The 23,638-nt window shown below is 37.3% G+C and overlaps 1 pseudogene; it reads right to left on the reverse strand.

Moving 5' to 3' along the window:
• LOC107844248 overlaps positions 1–23,361 on the reverse strand; it is a 40,338-nt pseudogene extending 16,977 nt beyond the window's left edge.
• Between the last annotated feature and the right edge of the window lie 277 nt (positions 23,362–23,638).

A 23,638-nucleotide genomic window follows, 5' to 3' on the forward strand; every position in this document is an offset into this window, starting at 1 on the left:
CAAATATGCTAAGAACAAGAGAAAATGAGGACATATAGCTGGAACGAATCACTCAAAGGGCTTACTTCACTCTATACCTTGTGATACCATACAAAATGCACGAATTCGTGATGGAAGTAGACACACAACTGAATCTATAATAAGAAAGGGGCAGAATTAAGAAAGAATGGTACCTTCTGCTCGCTCTGAACTCACAGAAAAGAGGTGAGGGTACTTGGCTCACATTTCAGCTTCGGCTTCCTAAGTATCACTCTCAATAGATTGATTTCTCCAAAGCACTTTAACCAAAGGAACTTCTTTGTTCCTTAGCCTACGGATTTGAAAATCCAAAATCTCAACCGGAAACTCCTAAAATGAAAGGCTATCCTGAATATCCAAGCTTTCGGAAGGATCAACCATGAAAGAATCACCAATACACTTCTTAATCATAAAAACATGAAGTACGGATGAACGCTAGACAACTCCGTGGGTAACTTCACCTCATACGCTACTTTCCCAACACGGCTCAGAATTCTGTACGGACCAATATAACAGGGACTAAGCTTTCCCTTCTTCCCAAATATCTTTACCCCTTTCATGGGTGCAACCTTCAAGTACACCAAATCATTAACATTAAACTCAAGATCTTTTCTTCTCACATCCGCATACGACTTCTGACAACTTTGAGTGGTCTTCAATCTTTCTCAAATTAACTTAACTTTTTCCATAGCCTCAAACATAGCATCAGGCCCAATCACATCCGCTTCTCCTACTTCAAACCAACCTATAGGCGATCTATATCTTATCCTATACAAAGCTTCGAATAGGGCCATCTGAATACTAGCATGGAAACTATTGTTATACTCAAATTCGATCAATAACAAGTGTTTATCCTAACTACCTTTAAAAACAAGTGCACATGCCCTCAACATATCTTCTAAAGTCTGAATGGTTTGCTCAGCCTGACCATCTATTTTCAGATGGAAAGCAGAACTTAGACGAACTTGGGTACCGATACCCTTCTGAAAAGCCCTCTAAAATTGGAAAGTAAACTGAGTACCCCTATCAGAGATAATAGCTAAAAAAACTCCATGAAGTCTAAAAAATTTTCAAATATACGGTGTAGCATAATCCTAAGTTGTATAAGATAAATGCACTAGCAAGAAATGAGCTTATTTAGTCAACCGGTCTACTACAACCCAATCAAATCACGATGACGACGAGAAAGAGGCAAACCAATTACGAAATCCATATTCACTTCTTTCCACTTCTAGGTAGGAATGCTAAACTCTTGCATTACACCACGGGGCTTTTGGTGCTCTACCTTAACCTATTGATAAGTAGAAATCTTTGCCACAAATCCTGCTATGTCTTTCTTTATACCGTTTCACCAATAGATTTCCCGTAAATCACGGTTCATGTTGGTAGCACCGGTATGAATAGAATATCGCGTGCCATGAGCTTCAACCATAATTCTCTTCCTTAGATTATCAACATCGAGAACACACAATCTACCCTGCAATCTCAACACACCATCTCCCCCTTGGGAGAAAACCTCTAATTTTTGGTCTTTAACTGAATCCTTCAGCCTGGCCAAACTAGGATCCCTGTCTCGCTTCTTCTTTACCTCTGAGGCCAAACAAGACTCAGAACTACTCTGAACTAACATACTCTCATCAGCGGAATCACTTAATATAACACCAAACCTAACAAAATGATGTACATCACTGGCCAATTCTTTCTTATCATTCTCTACATGAGCTACACTAGCCATAGACAACCTGTTAATAGCATCTGCCATAACATTGGCCTTGCCCGGGTGATAAAACACACTAATATCATAATATTTTAACAGCTTCAACCACCGTCTCTCTCTAAGGTTCAACTCCTTCTGGGTGAACACATACTGGAAGATTTTATGGTCCGTAAAGACATCAGCATGGACACCATATAGTTAATGTCTCCAGCTTTTCAAAGCAAAAACTACAGCTGCTAATTCAAGAACATGGGTTGGGTAATTCTTCTTATGAGGCTTCAACTGTCTAGAGGCATAAACTATAACTTTACCCCTCTACATCAACACACAACCCAAACCAACTCTAGAAGCATCACAATACACCACAAAACCATCAGTACCATTGGGAAAAGCTAACGCTGGGGCTAAAGTGAGTCAATTCTTCAACTCTTGAAAATACTTATCACAGGCATCTTTCCACTGGAACTTAACTTTCTTTTGGGTCATCCGGGTCATGGGAGATGCAATGGAAGAGAATCCCTCAACAAAACTACGCTAGTAACTAGCTAGACCAAAGAAACTCCTAATGTCAGATGGGGAGGTAGGTCTAGGCCAATTCTTTACAACTTCTGTCTTTTAGGGATTGACTCTAATGCCTTCGGTGGAGATAATGTGACCCAGAAAAGAAACTGACCTTAGCCAAAATTCCACTTGCTAAATTTAGCGAATAATTGATGATCTCTAAGATTTTGCAAGACAATTCGAAGATGGTCGGCATGATCATCCTCTTTTTGGGAATACACAAGAATATTGTCTATGAATACAATGAAAAACATATCAAGATATTGCTTGAACACTCGATTCATGAGGTCCATGAAGGCTGCTGGAGCATTGGTTAACCCAAAGAACATGACAAGAAACTCAAAGTGACCATAACGGGTTTGGAAGGCTGTCTTTGGAATATCACACTCTCTAACTTTAAGCTGATGATAGCGGGATGTAAGGTCTCTCTTTGAGAAATAACTTGCACCTGGTAGCTGATCAAATAAATCATTGATTCTAGGAAGTGGGTACTTGTTCTTGATAGTTAGCTTGTTGAGTTGACGGTAGTCAATGCACATACGTAATGTACCATCTTTCTTATGCACGAATAGAATAGGTGCACCCTACGGATAAATACTGGGTCTGATAAAGCCTTTGTCTAAGAGATATTTGAGTTGATCCTTCAACTCTTTAAGTTCTGCGGGAGCCATATAGTATGGAGAAATGGAAATAGGTTGAGTGCTGGGAAGGAGATCAATCCCAAATTCTATTTCTTTATTTCGTGGAGCCCCTAGGAGATCTTCCGAGAAAATATCAGGAAACTTATTAACAATGGTAACTGAATGAATAGTCGGAGTCTCGAACTTGAGGTCTTTAACTCGAACTAGGTGATAGATGCAACCCTTGGAAATCAACTTCCTAGCTTTGAGGTAGGATATGAAATGTCTCTTCAGAGTTACATAACTCCTGGACCACTAAAAAATGGTCTCATCAGGAAACTAAAACTTGACCACTCGAGTACGACAATCTATAGACGCATAGCACAAGTAAAGCCAATCTATACCCAGAATGACATCAAATTCAACTATATCTAGCTCAATTAAATCAACACATATGACCCGATGAAAAACAGTGATAGGATACTTCTTATACACTTGCTTAGTAATAACAGATTCTCCTACAGGGGTAGAAACCAGAATAGGCTCAGGAATTTATTCAGGGTCCATCTCAAAATTTAAAGCAACCAGAGGTGTCACATAAGAGAAACTCGAATCGGGGTCCATCAATACATATACATCAAAATGAAAGACACGGAGCATACCAGTGACAACATCTGGAGAGTCCTCCTACTCTTGGTGAGGTGGTATAGCATAGAAGTGATTCTGGCGCAAACCGCCAGCAGTACAAGAAAAGGCGCCTTGAGGAGGAACTGGGTGGACTACGGGAGTGGGGGCACTAGTTGCCTGACTCTAGGGATGAGCGTCTCGACTCCCCTATATAGAATACGGATAATCTCTAAGTTAGTGGCCCAACTTGCCAAAACCAAAGCAACCCCTCTAATCAACAAATCACTCACCAAAATGATCTCTACCATACTTGGCACATAAAGGAGGACGAGGTCGGTTACCTACACTTTCCTGAGACCTGGATGGGATAGGCTTGTTCCCCTACTCCTGCCTACTTTTAGGTGCGGGAGCACTAACTGAGGAAGGCACAGGCATAAATGGATGTCCGTGGAATTAAGGGCGGTTCTCTCTATGGAATCTGGACTGACCGGATCCCTGCTTCTCTAATCTAGCTCTTTTATTCCCTCTTACTCTCTCCCTCTCTTTCACCATATCAGCTTCAATCTGTTGAGCATGTTTTATCAACCGAGAAAGGTCCATCCCTCTATTAAGCATAGAAGATCTATACTCTTTCACAACATAACTCGACACACCAGTCACGAACTTAATCATAATAGTCTTGGTGTTAGCCATCATACTTGGAGCATATTTGGATAACTGATTGAATCTAAGACAATACTCCTTAACAGTCATGGAGCCTTGTCTCAAATTCATAAATTCCTCTTTCTTTGCTTCTCTCATATCAAGAGGAAAGAATCTGTCCAAGAATATATCCCAGAATAAATGCCAATTCATAGGAGCAGCATCCTCCCCCTTACTCTTCCCCCATATCTCCACCCAGTCATATGCCACATCTTTAATTCGATAGGCAGCCAATTCAACACTATCCTCCTCAGTCATATGCATAATCTGGGTGATCTTTCTCACTTCATCCAAGTACATCTGTGGGTCTTCACCTACCTTCGACCCATAGAACTCAGGCAAACTCGAGCTGCAGCAGAATTATTCTCTTGCGGAGGCAGAACAGTAGCCTGGGTGTTAGCTTGAGCATTGGCGGTAGCTGCCTGGTATAGCGCCTAAAAAACTGCCCAGAATTCCCCATGAGATAGATGCTCATTCAAGGGATCAATGGGTGGAGGTTTCTCATTATTTCTACGAGCTCGACGAGGAGGCATTTTCTATTATAAGAGAGCACGAGTTAATCACAGATAAAGAGGCAGTTGTAGGCATGATATACTTTAGAAAGAAAGAAATGAATTTTCCTAAAATGTTCCGTAGCCTCTTGCTCATCGATGTGGTGCACTACACACCGATGATCAAGACTCTATGTAACGCGACTTATTAGACTCCCTAGGACTCCTTAAACCTTAGGATCTGATACCAAGTATGTAACGCCCTAAAATTTCTTCTAGAGATTCCACACGGTGCTTAGGGCCACACGTAGCCCCAAGCTAACCCTCGAAGCCAGATACTACCTCAAGCAATTTAATTCGACAATAGTCATGCACAACGAAGAGATATACCACATCGGATTCAAGCGAAATACTGGAGAATACTAGACTATACAACCAAAATATATTGAATGTCTGTGCATACCCACCCTCTAGTCTAACAAAGCCTCTATACATCCAAAAGCAAAGAGCCAATGGGACAAACCCCCAACTGACTCAGATAGTACTGAAATCCATAGAAACAGAATAATATCACTAAAAATATAGATACGGTCCTCAAACCATGAGGACTCACCACTGAGGGAATGTAGTTGAGCCCCGCGAATATCGCTAATGCAGCTGCGGCTGAGTACCTGAACCTACATTACGAGAAATTGTAGTCCATAGGAAAATATGTGGGTCAGTAATTTGGAATGTAATGAGTATGTGGGGGTGCATGCAACAATGTAAATATCATCATCAATTTCATGAAAAAATGCATATTTTCAATGATGGCTCACTTGGCTTGAGTTAGATTGAAATATACTTTACATGATCTCATAATAAATAAATCATATGATAAAACCTCATAAATCATCATAAACAACTCAACTCTTCAACTCAAAACTCGAAGTGACTCGGTAATTCAAGAAACTCAACTCTTATGGACATGGGAGGTTCTTATAACCGACATAAACCATGTGAGCTACATGGAGTTCAATGTTTTGCCCTCCTAAGGAGAGAAACCCACATTGGCAGGTGTGTCATACTCTTGCCAGGGAGTACAACCTCAATTTAGTGATCACAATCTCATACTCGGCCTCTGGCCCACAAATATCCATACCAATCCTACGGTGGCACGTAGTTTTGTAGGAAATACCACCTTTCCCACACGGTGCTAAATACTACTCCCAGACACAAGCTCAAAACGCATTAGGAAATCCACCACAAACATCACAAGGGACTATCATAAAGATCAAATCAAGTCTCTTTCTCATTTATCAAATCATAATCAATTTGTGGATTCCTAACTCAACTTAAATCAAATCAATCTTTCTCAATATCAAAATGTATCGATTCATTAAATCATGACAACATCAATAACTTTGAGGAAATATCAAGACTCATTGTAACAACTCAATCTCATGAATCAATATACTCAATTATTCAATTTCTCATAAGGAAGCTTAAAGCTTGACAATATCTTGAAAACACTCGAAATATCAACTCATGGTAGAAATATGAAATTCACAATATTAAATATCATGTCATAACTTGAGAATAGTAAAATAATCATGTATAACAAAGCTTGAACAATTTTATCCTCATAGTCTCATGATGAAATAATATGGGTATAAACCCACTTGCAAAATCATATAAATCCATAATAGAAATCAAAGCTTTGGGCACAAGAACGAAAGAATTGCTCTTGTTTAAAACCCCACATACCTTAATCTTTGAAATTGGATGAATTCTAGTGCTTGAGACTCTATCCGCACTTGTAATAAATGATTCTTGAAGCCCACACTATGAGGAACTTGATTCTTGAAGAAATCTTGAAGATTTATGGATGATTTTTGGAAGATTAAATTTTCTTGATTGAAACACTAATATATATTCTTAAGAAAATTGGAAGAGAGAATGAAGAAATTAGGGTTTGGATGGGGATTCTCATATTTATATAGGACTCCAAAAGATGAAAAAAGACCAAAATATCCTCGCAAAAACGTCCCTTAATTGCTGAAAAAAAATAGCTGACGACATTCGTGACAATTCGTCAGACTTGTGACAAGTTATCACAAAATGTCGTCACAAAAGGGTGGATTTTATGATTTTCGGCTTAAGGTTAACGATATTTTGTGACAAGCCATCAAAGTTGTGGCAAGTCGTCACAAAATATCATCACAAAATGTTGGATTTTGTGACTTTCTGCTTATGGTGATGACATTTTTTGACAAGCTGTCAGGCTTGTGACAAGTTGTCACAAAATGTCATCACGAAATTTCCAGGCTGACACACTGAAGTAAAATGGGTGTAACTCTTTGCTCCGATACCGGATTTGGGTGAAATTGGTACCGTTGGAAAGCTAATTCAATTTTTTATCTGTTGGTGTGTCATGAGCTCAAAAATTCTTAGGGTAGAAATAGATATGATCGTTTAAAGTTTGCTATGCCAAAATCCTTCTCAAGAATTCAATCGATAAGGGATGTTTTGATTCACCTAATCGCTAAGACATCTTTGAGTCCTTAATACACATTACACTTGATAAGAATAAAACCAAAGCACTATAATTTATTTTTCATGAGCTTGAGTCATGATTGCACTATTGGTTAGAGTCTCGAGGTATTATAATATCTCTTTCTTGGAAACATTCGTCCTCGAATATTGCCAAATAGGCCAAGAACAAGAGAAAATGAGGGCGTATAGCTGGAAAGACTCACTCAAAGGGCTTACTTCACTCGATACCTTCGGATACCATACAAAATGCACTAATTCGTGATGGAAGTAGACACACACCTGAATCTTTAATAGGAAAGGGGCAGAATTAAGAAAGAATGGTACCTTCTGCTCGCTCTGAACTCACAGAAAAGAGGTGAGGGTACTTGGCTTGCATATCAGCTTCGACTTCCCAAGTAGCACTCTCAATAGATTGATTTCACCAAAGCACTTTAACCAAAGGAACTTCTTTGTTCCTTAGCCTATGGATTTAAAAATCCAAAATCTCAATTGGATACTCCTCACATGAAAGGCTATCCTGAATATCAAAGCTTTCGGAAGAATCAACCATCACAGAATCACCAATAACTTCTTAATCATAGAATATAAAATACCGGATGAACGCTAGACAAATCTGCGGGTAACTCCACCATATATCCTACTTTCCCAACACGGCTCAAAATCCTGTACGGACCAACATAATGAGGACTAAGCTTTCACTTCTTCCCAAATATCATCACCTCTTTCATGGGAAAAACCTTTAAGTACACCAAATCATTAACATTAAACTTAAGATCTTTTCTTCTCACATTCTCGTATGACTTCTAATGACTTTGAGTGGTCTTCAATCTTTCTTAAATAAACTTAATTTTTTCCATATCCTCGAACATAGCATCAGGCCCAATCACAGCTGCTTCTCCTACTTCAAACCAACCTATAGGCGATCTACATCTTCTCCCATACAAAGCTTCGAACTAGGCCATCTGAATACTAGCATGGAAACTATTGTTATAAGCAAATTCAATCAATGGCAAGTGCTTATCCCAACTACCTTTAAAATAAAGCCCGTATTCCCTCAACATATCTTCTAAAGTATGAATGGTCCGCTCAGCCTGATTATCTTTTTGCGGATGAAAAGTAGAAATTAGATGAACTTGGGTACCGAGACCCTTCTGAAAAGCCCTCCAAAATTGGAAAGTAAACTGAGTACCCCTATCAAAGATAATAGCCAAAGGAACTCCATAAAGTCTAACGAATTCTCGAATATACAATCTAGCATAATCCTCAGCTGTATAAGACGAAGGCACTGGTAAGAAATGAGCTGATTTAGTCAACTGATCTACCACAACCCAAATCGAATCATGATGATGACGAGAAGGAGTCAAACCAATTACGAAATCCATATTCACTTCTTCCCACTTCTAAGTAGGAATGCTAAACTCTTGCATTACACCACTGGGATTTTGGTGCCTACCTTAACCTGTTGATAAGTAGAACACTTTGCCATAAATCTTGCTATGTCTTTCTTCATACCATTCCACCAATAGATTTCCCGCAAATCGTGGTACATCTTGGTAGCACCGGGATGAATAGAATATCGCACGCCATGCATTTCAGCCATAGATTATCAACATCGGGAACACACAATCTACCCTACAATCTCAACACACCATCTCCCCCTTAAGAGAAAACCTCTACTTTTTGGTCTTTAACTGATTCCTTCAGTCTGACCAAACTAGGATCCCTGTCTTGCTTCTCCTTTACCTCCGAGACCTAAGAGGACTCAGAACTACTCTTAACTAACATACTCTATTCAGCGGAATCAAGCAATCTAACCCCCAACCTAACCAAGTGATGCACATCATAGGATAATTCTTTCTTATCATTCTCTACATGAGCTACACTGTTCATAGACAACTTGATAATAGCATATACCACAATATTGGCCTTACCCAGATGATACAACACACTCATATCATAATCTTTTAACAGCTCCAACCACCATCTCTGCCTAAGGTTCAACTCCTTCTGGGTGAACACATATTGCAAGCTTTTATGGTTCGTAAAGACATCAACATGGACCCCATACAGATAATGTCTCCAGATTTTCAAAGAAAAAACTACAACTACTAATTCAAGATCATGGGTTGGGTAATTCTTTTCATGAGATTTCAACTGTCTAGAGGCATAAGCTATAACTTTACCCCTTTACATCAACACACAACCCAAACCAACTCTAGAAGCATCATAATACACCACAAAACCATCAGTACCATTAGGTAAAGCAAACCTTGGGGATAAAGTTAGTCGAGTCTTCAACTCCTGAAAATACTTATCACAAGCATCTGTCCACTGGAACTTAACTTTTTTTTGGGTCAACCGAGTCATGGGAGACATAATAGAAGAGAATACCTCAACAAAACAATGATAATAACCAGCTAGACCTAAGAAACTCCTAATGTCAGATGAGAAGGTAGGTTTAGGCCAATTCTTTACAACTTCTGTCTTTTGGGGATCGATTCTAATGCCTTCGACGGAGACAATATGACCCAGAAAAGCAACTGACCTTAGCCAAAATTCACACTTGCTAAATTTAGTGAATAATTGATCATCATTAAGAGTTTGCAAGACAATTCTAATATGGTCGGCATGATCATCCTCTCTTTGGGAATACACAAAATATCATCTATGAATACAATGACAAATATATCAAGATATTACTTGAACACTCGATTCATGAGGTCCATGAAGGATGCTGGAGCACTGGTTAACCCAAAGGACATGACAAGAAACTCAAAGTAACCATAATGGGTTTGAAAGGCTGTCTTTGGAATATCACACTCTCTCATATTAAGTTGATGATAGCCAGATCTATGGTCTATCTTTGAGAAATAACTTGCACTATGTAGCTAATTAAATAAATCATCAATTCTATGAAGAGGGTACTTGTTCTTGATAGTTACCTTGTTGAGTTGACGGTAGTCATTGCACATACGCAATGTACCATCTTTCTTATGCACGAATAGAATAGGTGCACCCCATGGAGAAACACTGGGTCTGAAAAGCCTTTGTCTAAGAGATCTTTGAGTTGCTCTTTCAACTCTTTAAGTTTTGTAGGATCCATACGGTACGGAGGAATGGGAATAGGCTGAGTTCCAGAAAGGAGATCAATCTCGAATTCTATTTCTCTATCAGGTGGGACCCCTAGGAGATGTTCCTGGAAAACATTGGGAAACTCATTAACAATGGTAACTAACTAAATAGTCGGAGTCTCAGACTTGAGGTCTTTAACTTGAACTAGGTGATAGATGCAACCCTTGGAAATCAACTTCCTAGCTTTGAGGTAGGATATGAAATGGATCTTCGAAGTTACAAAACTCCCAGGCCACTCACAAATGGGATCATCAGGAAACTGAAGCTTTACCACTCAGGTACGACAATCTATAGACGCATAGCATGAGTGAAGCTAATCTATACCTAGAATGACGTTAAAATCAACTATATCTAGCTCAATTAAATCAGCATATATGACCTGATGAAGGATAGTGACAGGACACTTCTTAGACACTCGCTTAGTTATAATAGATTCTCCTACCAAGGTAGAAATTAGAATAGGCTCAGGAATCCGTTCAGGGTCCATCTTAAAATTTACAGCAATCAAAGGTGTCATATAAGAAAAACTCGAACTGGGGTCCATCAATACATACACAACAAAATGAAAAATATAGAGCATACCAGTGTCAACATCAGGAGAGTCCTCCTTCTCTTGGTAAGGTGGTATAGCATAGAAGTGATTCTGGCATAAACCACCAGCAGTACTAAAAAAGGTGCCCTGAGAAAAAACTGTTGGACTACGAAAACGGGGGCACTGGTAGCCTGACTCTGGGGATGACCATCTCAACTCCTTTGTCTAGAATTCTGAAAATTTCTAAGTCGGTAACCAACTTGGCACAACCAAAGAAACCCCTCTGATCAACAAAACACTCACCAAAATAATCTCTACCACACTTGGCATATGAAGAAGGACGAGGTTGGTTGCCTACACTTTCCTGAGACCTGGATGGGATAGGCTTGTTTCTCTGCTCCTACCTACTTCTAGGTGCAGAGCACTAACCGAGGAACGCATGGGCATAAATGGACGTCCCTAGAATTGAGGGTGGTTCCCTCCATGGAATCTGGACTGATCGGATCCCTGCTGCTGTAATCTAGCTCTTTTATTCTCTCTTACTTTCTCTCTCTTTTAGCTTATCAGCTTTAATCTGTTGGGCATTTATCATCAACTGAGAAACGTTTATCTCCATATTGTCACGAACTTACTCATAATGGTCCTAGATTCAACCAACATACTAGGAGTATATTTGGATAACTGATTGAATCTAAGACAATACTCCTTAATAGTCATGGAGCCTTGTCTCAAATTTATGAATTTCTTTATCTTTGCTTCCCTCATCTCAAGAGGAAAAAATAAATCCAAGAACGCATCCTGGAATAAATGCCAAGTCATAGGAGTGGCATCCTTCCCCTACTCTTCCCCCATATCTCCACCCAGTTATATGTAACATCTTTCATTCGATAGGCAGCTAATTGAACACTCTCTCCCTCAGTCATATGCATAATCTGGGTGATCTTTCTCACTTCATCCAAGTACATCTGTGGGTCTTCACCTACCTTCGATCCATATAACTCAGGTGGATTTATCCGCATAAAGTCAAAAACTTGAGCTGCAGCAGAATTATTCTCTTACGGAGGTAAAACAGTAGCCTGGGTGTTGGCTTGTGCATTGGCGGTAGCTGTCTGGGCTAGCACCAAAAATGCTGCCAGACATTTTGCATGAGAGATATGTTCATTCAATGGATCAATGGGTGAAGGTTGCTCATTGTTTCTACGAGCTCATGAGGAGGCATTTTTTGTTATAAGAAAGCATGAGTTAATCACAGATAAAGAGGAAGTTGTAGGTACGATATACTTTAGAAAGAAAGAAATGAATTTTCCTAAAATATTTCGTAGCCTCTTGCTCATAGATGTGGTGCGCTACACACCGATGATCAAGACTCTACGTAACGCAGCATGTCAGACTCCCTAGGACTCCTTAAACCTCAGGCTCTGATACCAAGCTTGTAACGCCCCAAAATTTTATCTTGATATGCCACACGGTGCTTAGGGCTACACGTATCTGCAAGCTAACCCTCAGAGCCAGACACTACCTCAAGGAATTCAATTTGACAATAGTCATGCACAACGAAGAGATATACCATATCAGGTTCAAGAGAAATACTGGAAAATACTAGACTATACAACTAAAATATATTGAATGTCTGTACATACCCACTCTTTAGTCTGACAAAGCCTTTATACATCAAAATTAAAGAGCCATTGGGACAAACCCCCAACTGATTTAGACAGTACTGAAAGCCATAACAACAGAATGATATCACTAAAAATATAGACATGATCCTCGAACCATGAGGACTCACCATTGAGGGAACGTAGTTGAGGCATTTAAATATCGCTAACGCGGCTGAGGCTGAGTACCTGAACCTACATTACAGTAAAATATAGCCCATAGCAAAATATGTGGGCCAACACTTTGGAATGTACTGAGTATGTGGGGTTGCATGAAACAATGTAAATATCATCATCAATTTTATGAAAATATGGATATGTACAATGATGGCTCGCTTGGCTTGAGTTAGATTGAAACATACTTTTCATGATCTCATAGTAATAAATCATATGATAAAAACCTCATAAATCATCATAAACAACTCAACTCTTCAACTCAAAACTCGGAGTTACTCGGTAATTCAATAAACTCAACTCTTATGGACATGGGAGGTTCTTATAACCGACATAAACCATGTGAGCTACATGGAGTCCAACATTTTGCCCTCCTAAGGAGAGAACCCCACATTGGCAGGAGTATCGTACTCTTCCCAGGGAGTACAACCTTAATTTAGTGATCATAATCTTATACTCGTCCTTTGGCCCACAAATATCAATACCAATCCTATGGTGGCACATAGTTTTGGGAGAAATACCATATTTCTCATATGGTGCTAAATACTACTCCCAGACACAAGCTCAGAACGCGTTAGGAAATCCACCACAAATATCACAAGGGTCAATCATAAAGATCAAATCAAATCTCTTTCTTATTTATCAAATCATAATCAATTTGTAGATTCCTAACTCGACTCAAATAAAATCAATCTTTCTTAATATCAAAATGTATCAATTCATTAAATCATTGTAACATCAATAACTTTGAGAAAATATCAAGATTCATTGTAACAACTCAGTCTCATGAATCAATATACTCAATAATTTAATTTCTCGTAAGGAAGCGTAAAGCTTGACACATATCTTGAAAGCACTTGAAGTATCAAATTATGGTAGAAATATGAAATTCACAATATTAAATATCAAGTCATAACTTAGGAATAGTAAAATAATCATGTATAATAAAGCTTGGATAATTTATATTCTCATAGTCTCATGATGAAGTAATTTGGGTATAAACCCACTTGCAAAATCATATAAATCCATAATAGAAACCAAAGCTTTGGGCACAAGAACAAAATAATTGCTCTTGTTCAAAACCCCACATACCTTAAACTTTGAAATTGGATGAATTCTAGTGCTTGAGACTCTATCCGCACTTGTAATAAATGATTCTTGAAGCCCACACTATGAGGGACTTGATTCTTGAAGAAATCTTGAAGATTTATGGATGATTTTTGGAAGATTAAATTTTCTTGATTGAAACCCTAATATATATTCTTAATAAAATTGGAAGAGAGAATGAAGAAATTAGGGTTTGGATGAGGATTCTCATATTTATATAGGCCCCCAAAATATGGGAAAATACCAAAATATCCTTGCAAAAACGTCCCTTAATTGCTGAAAATAAATAGCTGACGACATTCATGAAAAGTCGTCAGACTTGTAATAAGTTGTCACAAAATGTCATCACAAAAGGGTGGATTTTATGATTTTCGGCTTAAGGTTGAAGACATTTGGTGATAAGCCATCAAACTTGTGACAAGTCATCACAAAATGTTGGATTTTGTGAATTTCTGCTTATGGTGATGACATTTTATGACAAGCCATCAGGCTTGTGACAAGTCATCACAAAATGTCGTCATGAAATTTCCAGGCTGACACGCTGGAGTAGAATGGGCATAACTCTTTGCTCTGATACTAGATTTGGGTATAATTGGTGCCTTGGAAAGCTAATTCAATTATATATCTGTTAGTAGGTCATGAAGTCAAAAATTCTAAGGGTGGAAAGATATATACTCATTTGAAGTTGGTTATGCCAAAATCCTTCTCAGGAATTCAATCGGTAAGGGATATTTTGATTCACCCAATCGCTAGGACATCTTTGAGGCCTTAATACACATCACCCTTGATCAGAAAACAACCAAAGCACTATAATTTATTTCTCATAAGCTTGAGTTATGGTTGCACTATTGGTTAGAGTCTCGAGCTATTACATCATCTTTCTCAATAGATAAGTCATATATTTTGTATTATCGTAATAGATTACTCAGCCATTGCTATGGATTATTTAACTGTTCCAACAGATCACGCATATGTTACAATAGATGATGTCATAAAAGATGTGTGATTTGTTGCACAAACCATTCATCTTTCTCAACAGATAAGTGATATGATTTGTATTATCGCAACAGATTACTCAGCCGTTGCTACAGGTTATTTAAATATTCCAACAGATAACTCACATGTTGCAACAAATGATGTTGCAATATATGTATGATCTGCTCTATAGACCATTCTTTTTTATCAATAGATAAGTGATTTATTTTGTATTGTCGCAACAAATTAATCATTCATTGCAACAGGTTATTTAATTATCCCAACGGATCACTCATATATCGCAAAAATGTGTGATCTATTGCACAGACCATTCATCTATCTTAAAAGATAAGTGATATATTTTGTATTGTTGCAACAGATTACTCATCTACTGCAACAGGTTGGTTATATACTGCAATAGATATACTACCTGGCGCAACAGATCAGTGATTTGTTGCAACTGTTATTTTACTATTTTGCTTGTTTGATTTACTGTTATCCCTTTTTAACGATGCATTAATCAACTATAATATATTTTTTTATGTTTTTGTTAATTTTAGATATATGGTTCCCAAAAGAACAAAAACTAAATCAAGTCTAAGTAAAGGAACAAGTGAAGTAGCTAGGCTACATCCACCACTCTATGAGTTTGCTTTACAAGTGTTATCTCAATCGGGAGCAAAATATGATGAACATGGGGAGGAGGAATATTTCAAAAGAGATGATGCAAATTCTAATAGCCCTTCCATCAAAAAGTTTGTCAAAGCCTTCAGCATTGATCGTTATCCTTTGAGAATGCAGTGCAATGGTATCGCAGATTTAATGGGTGATTTTATAGTTAAGTCAGCCATGGAAAAATCTTTTGATGCCTTCATAAAAATACTTTGAGAATAAAAATTGGATGCTTATTTCAGGGACAGCTGCTTTGGGAAATATCTTGATTTGCCGGAGGACAACAATGCTCATTTCTAAATAAAAATAGTATATGAATTTCTCAAGCGTAGATTTATGTATAAAAACAAAGATAAGATAGATGAGGTGTGGATAAATTACTATGGCATGCCTGTTTGTTTTGGTTGGAATGAGTTTGACATAGTTACTGGACTAAAATGTTATCCTCCTTCTCAAGGTATACCTATTCTAACTAAAAAAAAGCACCCTGCACACCCAAAAATGGCAAAGGCAAATCGTGTGATCGTGATGACCTAGTATCCATTGTTAGTTCAATCTTCAAAAATAAAAATTTGATAGAAGCGTTGAAAGGTAAAGGACTTTCAAAGTAGCACAAACAGTCATTGTGCTTGGTTTGGTTTGTACATAATATTCTTTGGGTGAGAGACGTAACAACAACATAAACCTCGGTTTAATAAAGCTCTTTGGGGATCTTGAGGTGTTTAACAGCTATCCTTGGGGGTATGAAATCTTCAAAATGATTGTCAAATATTTGTTGACTCCGTTAGCGCTAAAGACAGTCAACTTATATGGCTTCCCATGGGCTTTCATGGTAAATGTTTCTTTCTTCTATTATGATATCATTCATTTTCTTTACTCAATTATGGTTTTAATTTATTGGCTTTATTTTATAGGCTTGGGCATTTGAAGCCATTCCTTATTTGAGACAACAAGTGAACTACCATGAAGGAGTTTTCTGTCCAAAAATCTTGAGATGGTTGTCGGCTAAAACTAATAAAAATGAAAAAATTCTTGATCGCTTCAACCCCCGAAGGATGCATTAAGTATAATTATAATTATTTTTTGCTTTTAATCAATGATTTTTTTTGAATGATCTAATCATCATTCTAATTTATGTAATGATTTATGTTAGATTGTGCATCTGTCACTAGTTCCGACCAATCGAGAGTTACAGATTCCATTTTTTCTTACTTTATGGTCTGTGCAAACTTTATTGGACCCTAAGGTCATCGACAGAATAAAAATGGAATTGTTTGTAGCAACAACCATTACAAAAAAAATAATTTTGGAAGATGGGCTTGTTATTGTTGATGGTCTTAGTGGTGATAGTGCTGTTGGTGGTGGTAGTGGTGCTGCTGTTGGTGATTCCTCTTATAGTATTTAAAGAAAACCATTATGAGTATGATCATACTGGTTATACAGATTTTGTCTCTCCCAGCGAATGTTCTGCATGCAAATGTCAAGACTGCAGGGCGAAACATGATGTAGTGATTAATGCTATTGATGTATTAACTGCTTATGTAAAGAAATTGACATCTAAGAGGGGTCTTATTCCATCAAAGAGGATTTTATTTCCATCCACTCCATTAGAGATTAGGGCTAAAAGAGAAGGAGAGTGATTTCCAAGGCATTATCAAGCATCCAAAAAAGCAAAATTGTAATTCCTCTGTCTGTGTGTTGCACTGAGCAACGTACAATGTCAAAAGAAGAGCAGCACGAGCTGAAGAAGGTGAATATATATGTATTCTAACTGACAAAAAAAATAGACACATACCTATTTCAACAGATGACACATCTGCTGAAAATTATCAAACAGATATATAAAACGGTTGCAACAGTTGACTGACTTGTTGCACCAGATAAAGTATCTAGTGCAACATATGTCTTATCTATTTTAGCAAATCAAACAGCTCTTCGTACCACTTTTATTTGTACCAACAAATGAGCTATCTGCTGCAATGGATAATTCATCTATTACAACGGATGGTTCATTCGTTGGAAATTATCATACAAGGTCTTCCTCATGTAGAGATTTGTCCCAAAAGTTGATTCATTATTGTAAAAGAAATATAATCTATTTGGGATAATTTAAAGTGGAAGGAAGACCTGTTTGATTTGCTAGAAGAGATGAGTTATCCTTTTTCATTTTATTGTATCTCCGTGATTAGCATTGACCAATTCTGGCTTTCCAGGTGGACATAGAAGAAGATACTACTAAAAATCATTGACAATATGCTACTCTTTTTATGGAAATACGAAAAATAAAAAGTGCAGAAACCATACATAAGCGACAGTAAAGATCCACGACGAGCAAAGCCGAATTCCATAGTACCGGATGAAGAACAACTTATTCATACTGAGTAGATCTTTATAGCTTAAGCATGTCAAGTTAATCATTGGCATCACACTTAAATTGTTGTTGATGTATTTGTTGAGATCTGTACCCATAATAATTTTTTTACATTTCATTTATTCGTTGACTTATTTAAGCTAATTTATGAAGGCTTCGATTTATTTTATTTTGTCTATGAATTTTATTTATTCCTTATATTTGAACTTATTAATTGAAAAGGAATACTAGATTTAAATATTAAAATAGATAATGTATCTGTTACAACAGACGACACATCTATTAGAAAAATTGAACAGATTTAGACATATGTTGCAACAGGTAGGTAATCTGTTGAAATTTATCAAACAGGTCTTCCCACTGTTGAAACAAATGGTCTTAGATAGAAACATCGAGATAATGCAACAGATGACCAACCTATTCCAACAGATAAACTATATGTCAAAATAGGTAGAATAACTATTACAACGGATGGAGAATCTGTTGCATTATAAAAATTCAACTTTCGTTGAACATAAAAAATTGCCACTACATGTAAAAAGGTTAAAGTGAATTAAAATAAAAAAGGCGGAACCCATCGACGGTGTTCATTTCAAACACCTAAAATAAAATAGGCATCAAGTAGACAGTGTTCATTTTAAACACGTAAAATAAAATATGCATCAAATGTGTTTGTTTGGCTCATTTTGTTGACTTGCCGTCACTTGGCCCCCAACGGTCATTTCTCCCCCATTGTCTTATATGTTCATCTTCCTCCTAAAATTTAACCCTAAATTCTCAAGTCTTCATCATCATCATTATCTTCTTTTATCTATCCAAATTCTTCAAATTATTTCTTTCATTTTTTCCAACTGAGCTTGAAAATGTCGAGCGCATCTTCCACTATTTTTTGTGATAAAGATTTTTGATATTGTAAGTGCGGTCATGAAGCTCTATTAAAGACTTCTTGGAATCAACAAAATCCGGGTCGTAAGTTTTTTACTTGTAGGATTTCAAAGGTAATATTTTTTTTATTTAATTAGTTGATTAATTATTGACTTGTAATTATTTTGTAATTGTGTTCCTTTTTATAGAAATTGGGTAGACGCGATTACTTTGATTGGTATGAAGAATGACACCCTTCACAAGAAAATCGTATAATTTGGGGTTTGTTGAACAAAGTCAAGGCTTTTGAAGAGAAACAAAATCGATCAAGAAGATACTGCATTGTTGACTTTATTGCTACTCGTTTGGTGTTGTTGGGCACATGGATATTCAAGCCTAATTGCTGAAATTTTCATGGTGGTGTGTGTATTTGCTACTGGTTTGGTATTGTCGAGCACATGGATATTCAAGTGTAACTGTTGGAAAATATCAAAAAGAGTTAGACATATGTTATAAAATTTAGGTCATCTATTGAAATTATCAAACAGGTCTTCCCACTATTGCAACAGATTAGACTTAGATTAGATTGTTAGATTATTTATAAAAATAACATTGGAATAATGCAGCAGATGACCAACCTATTACAACAGATAAAATATCTGCCAGAACAGATTAAATATATTTTACTACAGAATGACAATCTATTGCATTATAAAAAACTCAACTTTCATCAAAAAAAATTATTGCCACTACATGTACATATAATAAAGTGAAGGGTGACTTGAAATTAAAAATTGCTATTTCACAGGCTCTTCTATATACATAGGCTTCAAGTGTCCAGCTAGTACCCCATAAGCCCAGACCTCTTGCAGGTTTGCCATAGTGTTGTCACATAGAAAAGTCATTGGCTCGGCCATTTCTATCTCGGTCAGCAAACATTTGATGTGTGCAAGAGCGTGCGAGCCGCTATCTTTAACGACATCATCTTTTAGAAGGATCATTCCCTTATTTTGACCTTTAAAATCCCATGATATCTTCATCAATACTTCCTTTGACAAATGATTCATCAGTTTACTCTCCCTAAATAAGATGGGCAACAACACCATCAGTGGCTCCACGAGGAGAAAAAAGATCAAAATCATCGATGAAAGGTACATTAAAGTCATAAATATTTATCTTTCCCTCATCGAGTAGTATCTCAACAGCCTGATAATACATGCTGTACACGCTAATGACTGTAAGAATCCTTGTTGCCTCGGTCCATCTCTTGCCGTGTGGATTTAGATTCTCCCCTCTAACATATTTTATCATTTCTTCTTCATCTAAGACCAATGTAGGAACTAAGAAATCAAGTCCCACGCCAAGGGCTAACACCTCCCCATTGATTTGATCGTACCTATCCTTGAGCTTCTTGCAGAAGTTGAGGTCTATTATCCTATCGGTAGCATTATATGCTTCCAGGTACGTTAATTGCCTTTTCCTCACGAGGCAGAGAATCATGTCAACATGCTGTGATATAAGAAGTCAATTTTTTTAAATTGATTAGTAATTGTAAAGATGCAGCGGATGGTCCATCTATTTCATAGGGTTCTCTGAATCAATAATCCAACATAACTTATGCAACAGATGGATAATAAGTTACAACAGAACCACTACCAGTTGTACCAGTATACCCAGCTGTTGTAAAAGATGTAAAATCTATTGCGTAGCTTCTTCTTCATGGGGTAGATTAGAAGGGATAGTTTAGGAAAAGTAAACTTGTCTTTTCCTCATACGACATATACAGATCAATTATAGTTTGGAAGTATTGAGGGGAAAAGGGAGGCCTGAGGTAATCTTGTGCGCCTGGCTTGGCATTCTTGGCCTGTCGCAGATCCCTCTTCTCTTCGGCGCCAAGTTCCACATATATGTCTATCTTCTTGACTGGCCCCTGAAGTTCAACAACTTTTGGAAAGGGAGGAATTACAATTTCTTTTGATTTTTGACCACGTCTTTAATTGCTCTTTTCTTTCTCCTAACCAACATTGTAGGAGTGTGTAGCTCCCTCACCTTCTTGGATGGTATGACACACCTCTTGGATTTGAATTTCTTGATTGCTTTAGAGATAGCCTTTACTTTTTCAAAGAGTTTATCCTGTCTGCCCTTGTATCTTCGTATTCACAACGAGAACACGAGGGTAAAGAGGGGTGAGAGGGACCTGTGTAAGGGTAAAAAGATGTGTTTTCAAACATATTTATTCTTTTTTGAGCATAAAAATGCTCATCATCATGAGTGGTATCAGCATCAGCATGCCTGCCACCAACACCAACAACTCCACTAGAAGAAGCACCCAGACCTGCCTTAGTAGGTTGGTCATGAAGGGCCTCAACATTAGGCTGACCTTGCCTAACTGCTCTTTGTATGGCTGTTTCTCCAACCAATTCCTTCTTTATTAACTCCACCATTGGGTATTCTATAGTATCAACATGATCTAGAGTAATATAAGAAGTCATCACCGACTCCTCCTCAGTAGGCATGATCCATGGATGCACAACCTATAAAAAGAAAAAAAAGACAGATGCATTTAAATCATATAATATAATAATTTTCACAGTTGGCTACATTTAATAAAGACCCATTTGTTGCATAGTTTGCAGTATATGGTTAAAATCTGTTTGAGTCTAGTTCAGAGAAGCAGAGCAACACATGATAATATAATGCAAAATATCAATGATCTGTTGCAACAGTTGCATAAGATGGGTAATCTGTTATGCAACAGATGATCTGTACGTCATAACAGATGAACAATATGTTATCAGATTACACATCTATTGTATAATTTGTTGTAGATGGTTAATCTATTAGGAGTTGGGTTCAAAAAACCAAAGCAACATATAGGTAATCTGATACAAGATATCAATCATACCTTGTTGCAACAGATGTCCCATTTGGTGCATCAGATTTAACATCTGTTGCACCAGATATAACACCTGTTCAATATCTTTTATCTTTCTTTGACTAAAATTATTTTACTTAAAGAAGACACACTGCATCATCCGAAGGGTTAAAGAGACCAGCCTCCTTAATATTGGTGTTGCTCTTTGCAGCCAACCACCTAAACATCCTTAGATGAGAAAACTCATCCTGATAATCCATTAACTACTTTGGGAGAGAAGGAATGACTTCAAATGCCCAAGCCTAAAAAACAGAAACAGGAAGAAAAAAAAAGTCATAATAACTATATTCAATATAAATTAATGGATGAGTAAAATTTGTAATTAATTTTACCATGAAAGCCCAAGGAAAGTCGTATAATGTGGTCGTCCCTGAGGATAACTTTGTCAGTAAATATTGGACAGTCAAGTAGAAGCTGTCATATCCCCAGGGATAATTGTTAAATTTATCAAAATCCTCAGCCCGCGCCAACAAATCATCTTCTATGACCTTGTTGACGTCTCTTGCAAATATAACAGAATGGGCAAACCAAACTAAGCAAAATTGCTCCCTGTACTGCACTGGTATGGTTTTATTCTTGAGATCTGTCAATAAATCAGATGCTTTGTAGCCACGTCGAGCAATGTCAAACAACCCATCTATTTTTTCCTTACGTTTGCTTGCCTTGGATCTTTTGCGGGGGAGTGGTCCTTCTGGACGATGGCATCTCAATCCCATCACTATGGCAAACTCTTCCAAGCTAAAACAAACAGGCATGCCACAGTAGTTGATCCAGATTTTATCCATCTTTTTTTTGCCCGCCTCCTTCGAATCTTTATCATCCCCCACGTACTTGATCCTGCGCTTGAGAATACCATATACCATTGTCATAGGGAAACAGATACGGGCAGAGGGGTCCTCAGGCAGCTCAAGAAAGCGTCCAAAGTAGCTCTTCTTAAAAATTCTGCCTATGTTTTTGTTCTTCATAATTTTCATAAAATGTTCAAAAATTTTCCCCATCTAACATTTAAGTACAATTTGACAAGTTAGTTGTTTTGCTTCTGGGTCATTTATCGACATCACAACTTGAAACCTGTCAATACTACAAGTTTTGACAGGATCATGTTGGGATGTCAATATTAATTCACGACCCCTTGGTGATCCATTATCATCATGTTGATGATCATCCTCTTTCTCTTTCTCACTCTCCAATTCTTCTTTTTTCTCACTTTTATTTTATTCATCATCATCTACAAACCCTTGTCCACCTCTCTTAATGTTTTTTTCATATCTTTCCTTAACTTCACTTTTTCCTGATTGAGATTGTTCAGAAAGCTCCTCCGAATCCCTCTGTACTGTAGCCTTTTTTTGGGTGGTCAAACGTTGATCAACTTTCACTTTCTTTTCTTTTGGGAGACATGTTTTACCTACAAACAAAGAAAAACAAAAATTACATTACAATTGATGTATGCATAAATTTTAAAAAATACATTACAAACACCACGAATACCGACACACCAACAACCACAACCATAAACACCACCAACCAATGCCACAAACAAACACCATGAATACCGACACAATTGACAACCACCATAAACACCACCAACCAATGCCACCACCAGTGCCACGACGATGACTAGGACCACCGCCACTACCACCAACACCACAAACACTATCCAATAATACCATGACAGTCAATGGAATACTGCGATGGAAACTAGAGATTTCTCAAGTTCTTCCTATAATTTTACCATCAAAACTCAAAATTGTAAATTCATTCTTGAAGATAATACAACTAAAAGTTTTATTTTTCATCATTAACTTAAAAACCCTTTTTTTTAGAAAAAAATAACAAATATAGAGCTCTTCTCAAACTCTATTGCCTACGAAGACAAAGAAAATGACTGATACAAGCAAGAATGAAGTCAAAAATAACACCTATGTGGTCAGAAATGAGAAGAAAAAT

Source organism: Capsicum annuum, chromosome 10 (assembly GCF_002878395.1).
Source record: "Capsicum annuum cultivar UCD-10X-F1 chromosome 10, UCD10Xv1.1, whole genome shotgun sequence".
In the NCBI taxonomy this organism is placed as follows: domain Eukaryota; kingdom Viridiplantae; phylum Streptophyta; class Magnoliopsida; order Solanales; family Solanaceae; genus Capsicum; species Capsicum annuum.